The 15,000-nt window shown below is 44.3% G+C and overlaps 18 non-coding genes across 18 annotated transcripts; all 18 read left to right on the plus strand.

The window, feature by feature from the left end:
• The first annotated feature begins 1,670 nt into the window (after positions 1-1,670).
• Positions 1,671-1,789, plus strand: LOC130394794 (5S ribosomal RNA). Its single transcript, XR_008897917.1, has one exon. It is a non-coding gene; the product is annotated as a 5S ribosomal RNA (ribosomal RNA).
• A 521-nt stretch (positions 1,790-2,310) lies between these two features.
• LOC130400679 (5S ribosomal RNA) lies at positions 2,311-2,429 on the plus strand. The gene has a single exon (XR_008903156.1). It is a non-coding gene; the product is annotated as a 5S ribosomal RNA (ribosomal RNA).
• Positions 2,430-2,948: 519 nt separating this feature from the next.
• On the plus strand, positions 2,949-3,067 carry LOC130401288 (5S ribosomal RNA). The gene has a single exon (XR_008903751.1). It is a non-coding gene; the product is annotated as a 5S ribosomal RNA (ribosomal RNA).
• A 529-nt stretch (positions 3,068-3,596) lies between these two features.
• On the plus strand, positions 3,597-3,715 carry LOC130398801 (5S ribosomal RNA). Its single transcript, XR_008901352.1, has one exon. It is a non-coding gene; the product is annotated as a 5S ribosomal RNA (ribosomal RNA).
• A 519-nt stretch (positions 3,716-4,234) lies between these two features.
• Positions 4,235-4,353, plus strand: LOC130400099 (5S ribosomal RNA). The gene has a single exon (XR_008902581.1). It is a non-coding gene; the product is annotated as a 5S ribosomal RNA (ribosomal RNA).
• Positions 4,354-4,882: 529 nt separating this feature from the next.
• On the plus strand, positions 4,883-5,002 carry LOC130394926 (5S ribosomal RNA). The gene has a single exon (XR_008898037.1). It is a non-coding gene; the product is annotated as a 5S ribosomal RNA (ribosomal RNA).
• Positions 5,003-5,531: 529 nt separating this feature from the next.
• Positions 5,532-5,650, plus strand: LOC130399604 (5S ribosomal RNA). The gene has a single exon (XR_008902110.1). It is a non-coding gene; the product is annotated as a 5S ribosomal RNA (ribosomal RNA).
• Positions 5,651-6,169: 519 nt separating this feature from the next.
• Positions 6,170-6,288, plus strand: LOC130401163 (5S ribosomal RNA). The gene has a single exon (XR_008903622.1). It is a non-coding gene; the product is annotated as a 5S ribosomal RNA (ribosomal RNA).
• Positions 6,289-6,817: 529 nt separating this feature from the next.
• Positions 6,818-6,936, plus strand: LOC130398802 (5S ribosomal RNA). Its single transcript, XR_008901353.1, has one exon. It is a non-coding gene; the product is annotated as a 5S ribosomal RNA (ribosomal RNA).
• A 529-nt stretch (positions 6,937-7,465) lies between these two features.
• LOC130398803 (5S ribosomal RNA) lies at positions 7,466-7,584 on the plus strand. The gene has a single exon (XR_008901354.1). It is a non-coding gene; the product is annotated as a 5S ribosomal RNA (ribosomal RNA).
• A 529-nt stretch (positions 7,585-8,113) lies between these two features.
• LOC130398806 (5S ribosomal RNA) lies at positions 8,114-8,232 on the plus strand. The gene has a single exon (XR_008901356.1). It is a non-coding gene; the product is annotated as a 5S ribosomal RNA (ribosomal RNA).
• A 529-nt stretch (positions 8,233-8,761) lies between these two features.
• Positions 8,762-8,880, plus strand: LOC130398807 (5S ribosomal RNA). The gene has a single exon (XR_008901357.1). It is a non-coding gene; the product is annotated as a 5S ribosomal RNA (ribosomal RNA).
• A 528-nt stretch (positions 8,881-9,408) lies between these two features.
• LOC130398808 (5S ribosomal RNA) lies at positions 9,409-9,527 on the plus strand. Its single transcript, XR_008901358.1, has one exon. It is a non-coding gene; the product is annotated as a 5S ribosomal RNA (ribosomal RNA).
• A 529-nt stretch (positions 9,528-10,056) lies between these two features.
• Positions 10,057-10,175, plus strand: LOC130398809 (5S ribosomal RNA). The gene has a single exon (XR_008901359.1). It is a non-coding gene; the product is annotated as a 5S ribosomal RNA (ribosomal RNA).
• A 529-nt stretch (positions 10,176-10,704) lies between these two features.
• Positions 10,705-10,823, plus strand: LOC130398810 (5S ribosomal RNA). The gene has a single exon (XR_008901360.1). It is a non-coding gene; the product is annotated as a 5S ribosomal RNA (ribosomal RNA).
• A 519-nt stretch (positions 10,824-11,342) lies between these two features.
• Positions 11,343-11,461, plus strand: LOC130398811 (5S ribosomal RNA). The gene has a single exon (XR_008901361.1). It is a non-coding gene; the product is annotated as a 5S ribosomal RNA (ribosomal RNA).
• Positions 11,462-11,980: 519 nt separating this feature from the next.
• On the plus strand, positions 11,981-12,099 carry LOC130398812 (5S ribosomal RNA). The gene has a single exon (XR_008901362.1). It is a non-coding gene; the product is annotated as a 5S ribosomal RNA (ribosomal RNA).
• Positions 12,100-12,626: 527 nt separating this feature from the next.
• On the plus strand, positions 12,627-12,745 carry LOC130398813 (5S ribosomal RNA). Its single transcript, XR_008901363.1, has one exon. It is a non-coding gene; the product is annotated as a 5S ribosomal RNA (ribosomal RNA).
• The last annotated feature ends 2,255 nt before the right edge of the window (positions 12,746-15,000 follow it).

Consider the following 15,000-nt stretch of genomic DNA (forward strand, 5'->3'; position numbering starts at 1 on the left):
ACGGCATTTTCCCCCCTTAAATAATTCCTCTTCACACCTGTGAATAACCCGGGAGACGTCCATGATGAGGAATACAACGAAGCCCACCGTCTTGCCCGGTGCATCGTTGAGTGCACGATCGGGAGGTGGAAGTTGCTCTTTAGATGCCTTCACAAGTCAGGCGGAGGGCTCCAGTTTTCTCCGGCCAAGTCATGCGCCGTGATATGTGTGACGGCTATGTTGCACAACATTGCAGCTAAGGCTGGGGTGGCATTGCTAGAACCGGAGGACGTTGAGGACGATGACGATGACGAAGATCGGTGTGAGGACGGCCTCCCTCATAACTACGCGGCTGGTTTTCATGCGCGTCGAATAGTGATTGAGACTTTTTTTTAACCCCCTCCACCCTCCCTCATGTCACTAAACATTCCCGTCAACGTGACCAATCCCCACCATATCCCAGCCTTTTGCCTGCTCCTTTGCTTGTTTTTTATAATTTTTTTTATTTTTTTATTTTCTTATTTTTTTTAATTTCTTTTATTTCGTTATTTTTTATTTTTTTTAATTTGTTTAATTTAATTTATTTTTTACATTATTTTATGCTACGTTTTATGAGTAGCCATGTCAGTCTGCACAAATCCCCCCACTTTCTCTCACACATTTTGAGTGCCCTGCCTGCGCAAACATTTTCTGGACTGTCCCGTTTTATTTTGGCCATTTGAACATCTTTATTAATAAATTAATTAATAGTCTTTATTAATTACCAAACTAAGAACATAAAGGCGCAATGCGTTTTAATAAAACGCACGGACATTCCGTCTATTGGATGCGTTTTATTAAAACGCATTGCGCCTTTATGTTCTTAGTTTTTAATAAAACGCATCCAATAGACGGAATGTCCGATGGTGTCGCCACTGAGGCTATAGCTGACGATGCTCTTAGCGTCCTACGAGTACCTACGAGCACCCCTGGAGTACTCGTTAGCTACGAGCGTTTTCAAGACGTTCGTTCCCCACGATGCTTTCGGGAAACGCGGTGAAAACTCTACGATGCCCTTTCGACGCACTTCACGATCCACTTAGGCTAACGACGCTTTCGGGAAACGGGGCCCTGGTTAGTACTTGGATGGGAGACCGCCTGGGAATACCAGGTGCTGTAAGCTTTTTCTTTTTCAACTCGAGCTCATTGACTCCGTGGCCTACCGTGGCGTACCGTGACCTGATGTTTACTGCCAACCGCTTTGGAGGATTTAAGCAACATACAAAAACTGACAACGTCTCTCAAAACTATTTTTGTGAAACATGAGGACAGTATAGTGATACTGCCAGCAGGGAGCACCAGAGAGCTGAACCGACAGTTGTACAGTTCTTAAACTTTCACCAACACAAACACGCACGCTCACTTCAGATCATGGGAGGACGTCAAAAAATCACCACCCATTCTCTGACACTTTAACCGTTAACCTTGGTTCAAACATTTAACATCACACGCACACGCAGTGTATTTCAGATAATTAATGAATTCAGATGTCACAATGATCGTTTACATGGATAAGGAGTCCTACTGAATCAATTACTGCCGTTTATATCTAACTAATGATTGTTTTTGTAAGAGTGTAACGTCGAGCCTCAGCAGCTTTCTCACTCCTTATGTGCTACTGTATAAAACCTGGTTTTGCGCCTGCACTAATTGCTAACGGCCATACCACCCTGAACACGCCCGATCTCGTCTGATCTCGGAAGCTAAGCAGGGTCGGGCCTCATTAGTACTTGGATGGGAGACCGCCTGGGAATACCAGGTGCTGTAAGCTTTTCCTTTTTCAACTCGAGCTCATTGCCTCCGTGGCCTACTGTGACCTACCGTGACCTGATGTTTACTGCCAACCGCTTTGGAGGATTTAAGCAACATACAAAGACTGACAACGTCTCTCAAAACTATTTTTGTGAAACATGAGGACAGTATAGTGATACTGCCAGCAGGGAGCACCAGAGAGCTGAAACGACAGTTGTACATTTCTTAAACTTTCACCAACACAAACACGCACGCTCACTTCAGATCATGGGAGGACGTCAAAAAATCACCACCCATTCTCTGACACTTTAACCGTTAACCTTGGTTCAAACATTTAACATCACACGCACACGCAGTGTATTTCAGATAATTAATGAATTCAGATGTCACAATGATCGTTTACATGGATAAGGAGTCCTACTGAATCAATTACTGCCGTTTATATCTAACTAATGATTTTTTTTCTAAAAGTGTAACGTCGAGCCTCAGCAGCTTTCTCACTCCTACTGTATAAAACCTGGTTTTGCGCCTGCATTAATTGCTTACGGCCATACCACCCTGAACAAGCCCGATCTCGTCTGATCTCGGAAGCTAAGCAGGGTCGGGCCTGGTTAGTACTTGGATGGGAGACCGCCTGGGAATACCAGGTGCTGTAAGCATTTTCTTTGTCAACTCGAGCTCATTGACTCCGTGGCGTACCGTGACCTGATGTTTACTGCCAACCGCTTTGGAGGATTTAAGCAACATACAAAAACTGACAACGTCTCTCAAAACTATTTTTGTGAAACATGAGGACAGTATAGTGATACTGCCAGCAGGGAGCACCAGAGAGCTGAACCGACAGTTGTACATTTCTTAAACTTTCACCAACACAAACACGCACGCTCACTTCAGATCATGGGAGGACGTCAAAAAATCACCACCCATTCTCTGACACTTTAACCGTTAACCTTGGTTCAAACATTTAACATCACACGCACACGCAGTGTATTTCAGATAATTAATGAATTCAGATGTCACACTGATCGTTTACATGGATAAGGAGTCCTACTGAATCAATTACTGCCGTTTATATCTAACTAATGATTGTTTTTGTAAAAGTGTAACGTCAAGCCTCAGCAGCTTTCTCACTCCTTATCTGCTACTGTATAAAACCTGGTTTTGCGCCTGTACTAATTGCTTACGGCCAAACCACCCTGAACACACCTGATCTCGTCTGATCTTGGAAGCTAAGCAGGGTCGGGCCTGGTTAGTACTTGGATGGGAGACCGCCTGGGAATACCAGGTGCTGTAAGCTTTTTCTTTTTCAACTCGAGCTCATTGCCTCCGTGGCCTACCGTGGCGTACCGTGACCTGATGTTTACTGCCAACCGCTTTGGAGGATTTAAGCAACATACAAAAACTGACAACGTCTCTCAAAACTATTTTTGTGAAACATGAGGACAGTATAGTGATACTGCCAGCAGGGAGCACCAGAGAGCTGAACCGACAGTTGTACATTTCTTAAACTTTCACCAACACAAACACGCACGCTCACTTCAGATCATGGGAGGACGTCAAAAAATCACCACCCATTCTCTGACACTTTAACCGTTAACCTTGGTTCAAACATTTAACATCACACGCACACGCAGTGTATTTCAGATAATTAATGAATTCAGATGTCACAATGATCGTTTACATGGATAAGGAGTCCTACTGAATCAATTACTGCCGTTTATATCTAACTAATGATTGTTTTTGTAAAAGTGTAACGTCAAGCCTCAGCAGCTTTCTCACTCCTTATCTGCTACTGTATAAAACCTGGTTTTGCGCCTGTACTAATTGCTTACGGCCATACCACCCTGAACACGCCCGATCTCGTCTGATCTCGGAAGCTAAGCAGGGTCGGGCCTGGTTAGTACTTGGATGGGAGACCGCCTGGGAATACCAGGTGCTGTAAGCTTTTTCTTTTTCAACTCGAGCTCATTGACTCCGTGGCGTACCGTGACCTGATGTTTACTGCCTACGGCTTTGGAGGATTTAAGCAACATACAAAAACTGACAACGTCTCTCAAAACTATTTTTGTGAAACATGAGGACATTATAGTGATACTGCCAGCAGGGAGCACCAGAGAGCTGAACCGACAGTTGTACATTTCTTAAACTTTCACCAACACAAACACGCACGCTCACTTCAGATCATGGGAGGACGTCAAAAAATCACCACCCATTCTCTGACACTTTAACCGTTAACCTTGGTTCAAACATTTAACATCACACGCACACGCAGTGTATTTCAGATAATTAATGAATTCAGATGTCACAATGATCGTTTACATGGATAAGGAGTCCTACTGAATCAATTACTGCCGTTTATATCTAACTAATGATTGTTTTTGTAAGAGTGTAACGTCGAGCCTCAGCAGCTTTCTCACTCCTTATGTGCTACTGTATAAAACCTGGTTTTGCGCCTGCACTAATTGATTACGGCCATACCACCCTGAACACGCCCGATCTCGTCTGATCTCGGAAGCTAAGCAGGGTCGGGCCTGGTTAGTACTTGGATGGGAGACCGCCTGGGAATACCAGGTGCTGTAAGCTTTTTCTTTTTCAACTCGAGCTCATTGCCTCCGTGGACTAGCGTGGCGTACCGTGACCTGATGTTTACTGCCAACCGCTTTGGAGGATTTAAGCAACATACAAAAACTGACAACGTCTCTCAAAACTATTTTTGTGAAACATGAGGACAGTATAGTGATACTGCCAGCAGGGAGCACCAGAGAGCTGAACCGACAGTTGTACAGTTCTTAAACTTTCACCAACACAAACACGCACGCTCACTTCAGATCATGGGAGGACGTCAAAAAATCACCACCCATTCTCTGACACTTTAACCGTTAACCTTGGTTCAAACATTTAACATCACACGCACACGCAGTGTATTTCAGATAATTAATGAATTCAGATGTCACAATGATCGTTTACATGGATAAGGAGTCCTACTGAATCAATTACTGCCGTTTATATCTAACTAATGATTGTTTTTGTAAAAGTGTAACGTCGAGCCTCAGCAGCTTTCTCACTCCTTATGTGCTACTGTATAAAACCTGGTTTTGCGCCTGCACTAATTGCTTACGGCCATACCACCCTGAACACGCCCGATCTCGTCTGATCTCGGAAGCTAAGCAGGGTCGGGCCTCAGTTAGTACTTGGATGGGAGACCGCCTGGGAATACCAGGTGCTGTAAGCTTTTCCTTTTTCAACTCGAGCTCATTGCCTCCGTGGCCTACTGTGACCTACCGTGACCTGATGTTTACTGCCAACCGCTTTGGAGGATTTAAGCAACATACAAAGACTGACAACGTCTCTCAAAACTATTTTTGTGAAACATGAGGACAGTATAGTGATACTGCCAGCAGGGAGCACCAGAGAGCTGAAACGACAGTTGTACATTTCTTAAACTTTCACCAACACAAACACGCACGCTCACTTCAGATCATGGGAGGACGTCAAAAAATCACCACCCATTCTCTGACACTTTAACCGTTAACCTTGGTTCAAACATTTAACATCACACGCACACGCAGTGTATTTCAGATAATTAATGAATTCAGATGTCACAATGATCGTTTACATGGATAAGGAGTCCTACTGAATCAATTACTGCCGTTTATATCTAACTAATGATTGTTTTTGTAAAAGTGTAACGTCGAGCCTCAGCAGCTTTCTCACTCCTTATGTGCTACTGTATAAAACCTGGTTTTGCGCCTGCACTAATTGCTTACGGCCATACCACCCTGAACACGCCCGATCTCGTCTGATCTCGGAAGCTAAGCAGGGTCGGGCCTGGTTAGTACTTGGATGGGAGACCGCCTGGGAATACCAGGTGCTGTAAGCATTTTCTTTTTCAACTCGAGCTCATTGACTCCGTGGCGTACCGTGACCTGATGTTTACTGCCAACCGCTTTGGAGGATTTAAGCAACATACAAAAACTGACAACGTCTCTCAAAACTATTTTTGTGAAACATGAGGACAGTATAGTGATACTGCCAGCAGGGAGCACCAGAGAGCTGAACCGACAGTTGTACATTTCTTAAACTTTCACCAACACAAACACGCACGCTCACTTCAGATCATGGGAGGACGTCAAAAAATCACCACCCATTCTCTGACACTTTAACCGTTAACCTTGGTTCAAACATTTAACATCACACGCACACGCAGTGTATTTCAGATAATTAATGAATTCAGATGTCACAATGATCGTTTACATGGATAAGGAGTCCTACTGAATCAATTACTGCCGTTTATATCTAACTAATGATTGTTTTTGTAAAAGTGTAACGTCGAGCCTCAGCAGCTTTCTCACTCCTTATGTGCTACTGTATAAAACCTGGTTTTGCGCCTGCACTAATTGCTTACGGCCATACCACCCTGAACACGCCCTATCTCGTCTGATCTCGGAAGCTAAGCAGGGTCGGGCCTGGTTAGTACTTGGATGGGAGACCGCCTGGGAATACCAGGTGCTGTAAGCTTTTTCTTTTTCAACTCGAGCTCATTGCCTCCGTGGCCTACCGTGGCGTACCGTGACCTGATGTTTACTGCCAACCGCTTTGGAGGATTTAAGCAACATACAAAAACTGACAACGTCTCTCAAAACTATTTTTGTGAAACATGAGGACAGTATAGTGATACTGCCAGCAGGGAGCACCAGAGAGCTGAACCGACAGTTGTACATTTCTTAAACTTTCACCAACACAAACACGCACGCTCACTTCAGATCATGGGAGGACGTCAAAAAATCACCACCCATTCTCTGACACTTTAACCGTTAACCTTGGTTCAAACATTTAACATCACACGCACACGCAGTGTATTTCAGATAATTAATGAATTCAGATGTCACAATGATCGTTTACATGGATAAGGAGTCCTACTGAATCAATTACTGCCGTTTATATCTAACTAATGATTGTTTTTGTAAAAGTGTAACGTCGAGCCTCAGCAGCTTTCTCACTCCTTATGTGCTACTGTATAAAACCTGGTTTTGCGCCTGCACTAATTGCTTACGGCCATACCACCCTGAACACGCCCGATCTCGTCTGATCTCGGAAGCTAAGCAGGGTCGGGCCTGGTTAGTACTTGGATGGGAGACCGCCTGGGAATACCAGGTGCTGTAAGCTTTTTCTTTTTCAACTCGAGCTCATTGACTCCGTGGCCTACCGTGGCGTACCGTGACCTGATGTTTACTGCCAACCGCTTTGGAGGATTTAAGCAACATACAAAAACTGACAACGTCTCTCAAAACTATTTTTGTGAAACATGAGGACAGTATAGTGATACTGCCAGCAGGGAGCACCAGAGAGCTGAACCGACAGTTGTACATTTCTTAAACTTTCACCAACACAAACACGCACGCTCACTTCAGATCATGGGAGGACGTCAAAAAATCACCACCCATTCTCTGACACTTTAACCGTTAACCTTGGTTCAAACATTTAACATCACACGCACACGCAGTGTATTTCAGATAATTAATGAATTCAGATGTCACAATGATCGTTTACATGGATAAGGAGTCCTACTGAATCAATTACTGCCGTTTATATCTAACTAATGATTGTTTTTGTAAAAGTGTAACGTCGAGCCTCAGCAGCTTTCTCACTCCTTATGTGCTACTGTATAAAACCTGGTTTTGCGCCTGCACTAATTGCTTACGGCCATACCACCCTGAACACGCCCGATCTCGTCTGATCTCGGAAGCTAAGCAGGGTCGGGCCTGGTTAGTACTTGGATGGGAGACCGCCTGGGAATACCAGGTGCTGTAAGCTTTTTCTTTTTCAACTCGAGCTCATTGACTCCGTGGCCTACCGTGGCGTACCGTGACCTGATGTTTACTGCCAACCGCTTTGGAGGATTTAAGCAACATACAAAAACTGACAACGTCTCTCAAAACTATTTTTGTGAAACATGAGGACAGTATAGTGATACTGCCAGCAGGGAGCACCAGAGAGCTGAACCGACAGTTGTACATTTCTTAAACTTTCACCAACACAAACACGCACGCTCACTTCAGATCATGGGAGGACGTCAAAAAATCACCACCCATTCTCTGACACTTTAACCGTTAACCTTGGTTCAAACATTTAACATCACACGCACACGCAGTGTATTTCAGATAATTAATGAATTCAGATGTCACAATGATCGTTTACATGGATAAGGAGTCCTACTGAATCAATTACTGCCGTTTATATCTAACTAATGATTGTTTTTGTAAAAGTGTAACGTCGAGCCTCAGCAGCTTTCTCACTCCTTATGTGCTACTGTATAAAACCTGGTTTTGCGCCTGCACTAATTGCTTACGGCCATACCACCCTGAACACGCCCGATCTCGTCTGATCTCGGAAGCTAAGCAGGGTCGGGCCTGGTTAGTACTTGGATGGGAGACCGCCTGGGAATACCAGGTGCTGTAAGCTTTTTCTTTTTCAACTCGAGCTCATTGACTCCGTGGCCTACCGTGGCGTACCGTGACCTGATGTTTACTGCCAACCGCTTTGGAGGATTTAAGCAACATACAAAAACTGACAACGTCTCTCAAAACTATTTTTGTGAAACATGAGGACAGTATAGTGATACTGCCAGCAGGGAGCACCAGAGAGCTGAACCGACAGTTGTACATTTCTTAAACTTTCACCAACACAAACACGCACGCTCACTTCAGATCATGGGAGGACGTCAAAAAATCACCACCCATTCTCTGACACTTTAACCGTTAACCTTGGTTCAAACATTTAACATCACACGCACACGCAGTGTATTTCAGATAATTAATGAATTCAGATGTCACAATGATCGTTTACATGGATAAGGAGTCCTACTGAATCAATTACTGCCGTTTATATCTAACTAATGATTGTTTTTGTAAAAGTGTAACGTCGAGCCTCAGCAGCTTTCTCACTCCTTATGTGCTACTGTATAAAACCTGGTTTTGCGCCTGCACTAATTGCTTACGGCCATACCACCCTGAACACGCCCGATCTCGTCTGATCTCGGAAGCTAAGCAGGGTCGGGCCTGGTTAGTACTTGGATGGGAGACCGCCTGGGAATACCAGGTGCTGTAAGCTTTTTCTTTTTCAACTCGAGCTCATTGACTCCGTGGCCTACCGTGGCGTACCGTGACCTGATGTTTACTGCCAACCGCTTTGGAGGATTTAAGCAACATACAAAAACTGACAACGTCTCTCAAAACTATTTTTGTGAAACATGAGGACAGTATAGTGATACTGCCAGCAGGGAGCACCAGAGAGCTGAACCGACAGTTGTACATTTCTTAAACTTTCACCAACACAAACACGCACGCTCACTTCAGATCATGGGAGGACGTCAAAAAATCACCACCCATTCTCTGACACTTTAACCGTTAACCTTGGTTCAAACATTTAACATCACACGCACACGCAGTGTATTTCAGATAATTAATGAATTCAGATGTCACAATGATCGTTTACATGGATAAGGAGTCCTACTGAATCAATTACTGCCGTTTATATCTAACTAATGATTGTTTTTGTAAAGTGTAACGTCGAGCCTCAGCAGCTTTCTCACTCCTTATGTGCTACTGTATAAAACCTGGTTTTGCGCCTGCACTAATTGCTTACGGCCATACCACCCTGAACACGCCCGATCTCGTCTGATCTCGGAAGCTAAGCAGGGTCGGGCCTGGTTAGTACTTGGATGGGAGACCGCCTGGGAATACCAGGTGCTGTAAGCTTTTTCTTTTTCAACTCGAGCTCATTGACTCCGTGGCCTACCGTGGCGTACCGTGACCTGATGTTTACTGCCAACCGCTTTGGAGGATTTAAGCAACATACAAAAACTGACAACGTCTCTCAAAACTATTTTTGTGAAACATGAGGACAGTATAGTGATACTGCCAGCAGGGAGCACCAGAGAGCTGAACCGACAGTTGTACATTTCTTAAACTTTCACCAACACAAACACGCACGCTCACTTCAGATCATGGGAGGACGTCAAAAAATCACCACCCATTCTCTGACACTTTAACCGTTAACCTTGGTTCAAACATTTAACATCACACGCACACGCAGTGTATTTCAGATAATTAATGAATTCAGATGTCACAATGATCGTTTACATGGATAAGGAGTCCTACTGAATCAATTACTGCCGTTTATATCTAACTAATGATTGTTTTTGTAAAAGTGTAACGTCGAGCCTCAGCAGCTTTCTCACTCCTTATGTGCTACTGTATAAAACCTGGTTTTGCGCCTGCACTAATTGCTTACGGCCATACCACCCTGAACACGCCCGATCTCGTCTGATCTCGGAAGCTAAGCAGGGTCGGGCCTGGTTAGTACTTGGATGGGAGACCGCCTGGGAATACCAGGTGCTGTAAGCTTTTTCTTTTTCAACTCGAGCTCATTGACTCCGTGGCCTACCGTGGCGTACCGTGACCTGATGTTTACTGCCAACCGCTTTGGAGGATTTAAGCAACATACAAAAACTGACAACGTCTCTCAAAACTATTTTTGTGAAACATGAGGACAGTATAGTGATACTGCCAGCAGGGAGCACCAGAGAGCTGAACCGACAGTTGTACATTTCTTAAACTTTCACCAACACAAACACGCACGCTCACTTCAGATCATGGGAGGACGTCAAAAAATCACCACCCATTCTCTGACACTTTAACCGTTAACCTTGGTTCAAACATTTAACATCACACGCACACGCAGTGTATTTCAGATAATTAATGAATTCAGATGTCACAATGATCGTTTACATGGATAAGGAGTCCTACTGAATCAATTACTGCCGTTTATATCTAACTAATGATTGTTTTTGTAAAAGTGTAACGTCGAGCCTCAGCAGCTTTCTCACTCCTTATGTGCTACTGTATAAAACCTGGTTTTGCGCCTGCACTAATTGCTTACGGCCATACCACCCTGAACACGCCCGATCTCGTCTGATCTCGGAAGCTAAGCAGGGTCGGGCCTGGTTAGTACTTGGATGGGAGACCGCCTGGGAATACCAGGTGCTGTAAGCTTTTTCTTTTTCAACTCGAGCTCATTGACTCCGTGGCGTACCGTGACCTGATGTTTACTGCCAACCGCTTTGGAGGATTTAAGCAACATACAAAAACTGACAACGTCTCTCAAAACTATTTTTGTGAAACATGAGGACAGTATAGTGATACTGCCAGCAGGGAGCACCAGAGAGCTGAACCGACAGTTGTACATTTCTTAAACTTTCACCAACACAAACACGCACGCTCACTTCAGATCATGGGAGGACGTCAAAAAATCACCACCCATTCTCTGACACTTTAACCGTTAACCTTGGTTCAAACATTTAACATCACACGCACACGCAGTGTATTTCAGATAATTAATGAATTCAGATGTCACAATGATCGTTTACATGGATAAGGAGTCCTACTGAATCAATTACTGCCGTTTATATCTAACTAATGATTGTTTTTGTAAAAGTGTAACGTCGAGCCTCAGCAGCTTTCTCACTCCTTATGTGCTACTGTATAAAACCTGGTTTTGCGCCTGCACTAATTGCTTACGGCCATACCACCCTGAACACGCCCGATCTCGTCTGATCTCGGAAGCTAAGCAGGGTCGGGCCTGGTTAGTACTTGGATGGGAGACCGCCTGGGAATACCAGGTGCTGTAAGCTTTTTCTTTTTCAACTCGAGCTCATTGACTCCGTGGCGTACCGTGACCTGATGTTTACTGCCAACCGCTTTGGAGGATTTAAGCAACATACAAAAACTGACAACGTCTCTCAAAACTATTTTTGTGAAACATGAGGACAGTATAGTGATACTGCCAGCAGGGAGCACCAGAGAGCTGAACCGACAGTTGTACATTTCTTAAACTTTCACCAACACAAACACGCACGCTCACTTCAGATCATGGGAGGACGTCAAAAAATCACCACCCATTCTCTGACACTTTAACCGTTAACCTTGGTTCAAACATTTAACATCACACGCACACGCAGTGTATTTCAGATAATTAATGAATTCAGATGTCACAATGATCGTTTACATGGATAAGGAGTCCTACTGAATCAATTACTGCCGTTTATATCTAACTAATGATTGTTTTTGTAAGAGTGTAACGTCGAGCCTCAGCAGCTTTCTCACTCCTTATGTGCTACTGTATAAAACCTGGTTTTGCGCCTGCACTAATTGCTTACGGCCATACCACCCTGAACACGCCCGATCTCGTCTGATCTCGGAAGCTAAGCAGGGTCGGGCCTGGTTAGTACTTGGATGGGAGACCGCCTGGGAATACCAGGTGCTGTAAGCTTTTTCTTTTTCAACTCGAGCTCATTGACTCCGTGGCCTACGTGCGTACCGTGACCTGATGTTTACTGCCAACCGCTTTGGAGGATTTAAGCAACATACAAAAACTGACAACGTCTCTCAAAACTATTTTTGTGAAACATGAGGACAGTATAGTGATACTGCCAGCAGGGAGCACCAGAGAGCTGAACCGACAGTTGTACATTTCTTAAACTTTCACCAACACAAACACGCACGCTCACTTCAGATCATGGGAGGACGTCAAAAAATCACCACCCATTCTCTGACACTTTAACCGTTAACCTTGGTTCAAACATTTAACATCACACGCACACGCAGTGTATTTCAGATAATTAATGAATTCAGATGTCACAATGATCGTTTACATGGATAAGGAGTCCTACTGAATCAATTACTGCCGTTTATATCTAACTAATGATTGTTTTTGTAAAAGTGTAACGTCGAGCCTCAGCAGCTTTCTCACTCCTTATGTGCTACTGTATAAAACCTGGTTTTGCGCCTGCACTAATTGCTTACGGCCATACCACCCTGAACACGCCCGATCTCGTCTGATCTCGGAAGCTAAGCAGGGTCGGGCCTGGTTAGTACTTGGATGGGAGACCGCCTGGGAATACCAGGTGCTGTAAGCTTTTTCTTTTTCAACTCGAGCTCATTGACTCCGTGGCGTACCGTGACCTGATGTTTACTGCCAACCGCTTTGGAGGATTTAAGCAACATACAAAAACTGACAACGTCTCTCAAAACTATTTTTGTGAAACATGAGGACAGTATAGTGATACTGCCAGCAGGGAGCACCAGAGAGCTGAACCGACAGTTGTACATTTCTTAAACTTTCACCAACACAAACACGCACGCTCACTTCAGATCATGGGAGGACGTCAAAAAATCACCACCCATTCTCTGACACTTTAACCGTTAACCTTGGTTCAAACATTTAACATCACACGCACACGCAGTGTATTTCAGATAATTAATGAATTCAGATGTCACAATGATCGTTTACATGGATAAGGAGTCCTACTGAATCAATTACTGCCGTTTATATCTAACTAATGATTGTTTTTGTAAGAGTGTAACGTCGAGCCTCAGCAGCTTTCTCACTCCTTATGTGCTACTGTATAAAACCTGGTTTTGCGCCTTCACTAATTGCCTACGGCCATACCACCCTGAACACGCCCGATCTCGTCTGAACTCGGAAGCTAAGCAGGGTCGGGCCTGGGCCCCGTTTCCCGATAACGATGGATCTACGCTCGTACGATCATTCTCACGATGGATCTTGCGATCCATCGTCAATTTCTTTGGAGCGTTTCCCGAAACTCCTCTTAACGTGAACGCGCATTCGCTGCACTCACGACGTCGTAGGATTGTAACTGTCTACTGACACGGTGCTGAAATGGGCTCCGTAGGAGGGGGAGACGCAGGAATGTCGCAGGAAAATTGTGTTAAAAAGGGTTAAAATATATCCCCATCAAGGACAACAGCAGAGTAGCCTACGAAAAAAATAGACTGCAATTATATGAATGCTAAAGACATTAAAACACAATTGATTAGGCTTAAACCGACATATATCAGTCCTAATCCTGAATGCACTGTGCGTTTCACGGCATTTTCCCCCCTTAAATAATTCCTCTTCACACCTGTGAATAACCCGGGAGACGTCCATGGATGAGGAATACAACGAAGCCCACCGTCTTGCCCGGTGCATCGTTGAGCGCACGATCGGGAGGTGGAAGTTGCTCTTTAGATGCCTTCACAAGTCAGGCGGAGGGCTCCAGTTTTCTCCGGCCAAGTCATGCGCCGTGATATGTGTGACGGCTATGTTGCACAACATTGCAGCTAAGGCTGGGGTGGCATTGCTTGAACCGGAGGACGTTGAGGACGATGACGATGAGGAAGATCGGTGTGAGGACGGCCTCCCTCATAACTACGCGGCTGGTTTTCATGCGCGTCGAATAGTGATTGAGACTTTTTTTTAACCCCCTCCACCCTCCCTCATGTCACTAAACATTCCCGTCAACGTGACCAATCCCCACCATATCCCAGCCTTTTGCCTGCTCCTTTGCTTGTTTTTTATAATTTTTTTTATTTATTTATTTTCTTATTTTTTTTAATTTCTTTTATTTCGTTATTTTTTTTTTTTTAATTTGTTTAATTTAATTTATTTTTTACATTATTTTATGCTACGTTTTATGAGTAGCCATGTCAGTCTGCACAAATCCCCCCACTTTCTCTCACACATTTTGAGTGCCCTGCCTGCGCAAACATTTTCTGGACTGTCCCGTTTTATTTTGGCCATTTGAACATCTTTATTAATAAATTAATTAATAGTCTTTATTAATTACCAAACTAAGAACATAAAGGCGCAATGCGTATTAATAAAACGCACGGACATTCCGTCTATTGGATGCGTTTTATTAAAACGCATTGCGCCTTTATGTTCTTAGTTTTTAATAAAACGCATCCAATAGACGGAATGTCCGATGGTGTCGCCACTGAGGCTATAGCTGACGATGCTCTTAGCGTCCTACGAGTACCTACGAGCACCCCTGGAGTACTCGTTAGCTACGAGCGTTTTCAAGACGTTCGTTCCCCACGATGCTTTCGGGAAACGCGGTGAAAACTCTACGATGCCCTTTCGACGCACTTCACGATCCACTTAGGCTAACGACGCTTTCGGGAAACGGGGCCCTGGTTAGTACTTGGATGGGAGACCGCCTGGGAATACCAGGTGCTGTAAGCTTTTTCTTTTTCAACTCGAGCTCATTGACTCCGTGGCCTACCGTGGCGTACCGTGACCTGATGTTTACTGCCAACCGCTTTGGAGGATTTAAGCAACATACAAAAACTGACAACGTCTCTCAAAACTATTTTTGTGAACCATGAG

Source organism: Gadus chalcogrammus, chromosome 12 (genome assembly GCF_026213295.1).
Source record: "Gadus chalcogrammus isolate NIFS_2021 chromosome 12, NIFS_Gcha_1.0, whole genome shotgun sequence".
Taxonomy (NCBI): Eukaryota; Metazoa; Chordata; class Actinopteri; order Gadiformes; family Gadidae; genus Gadus; species Gadus chalcogrammus.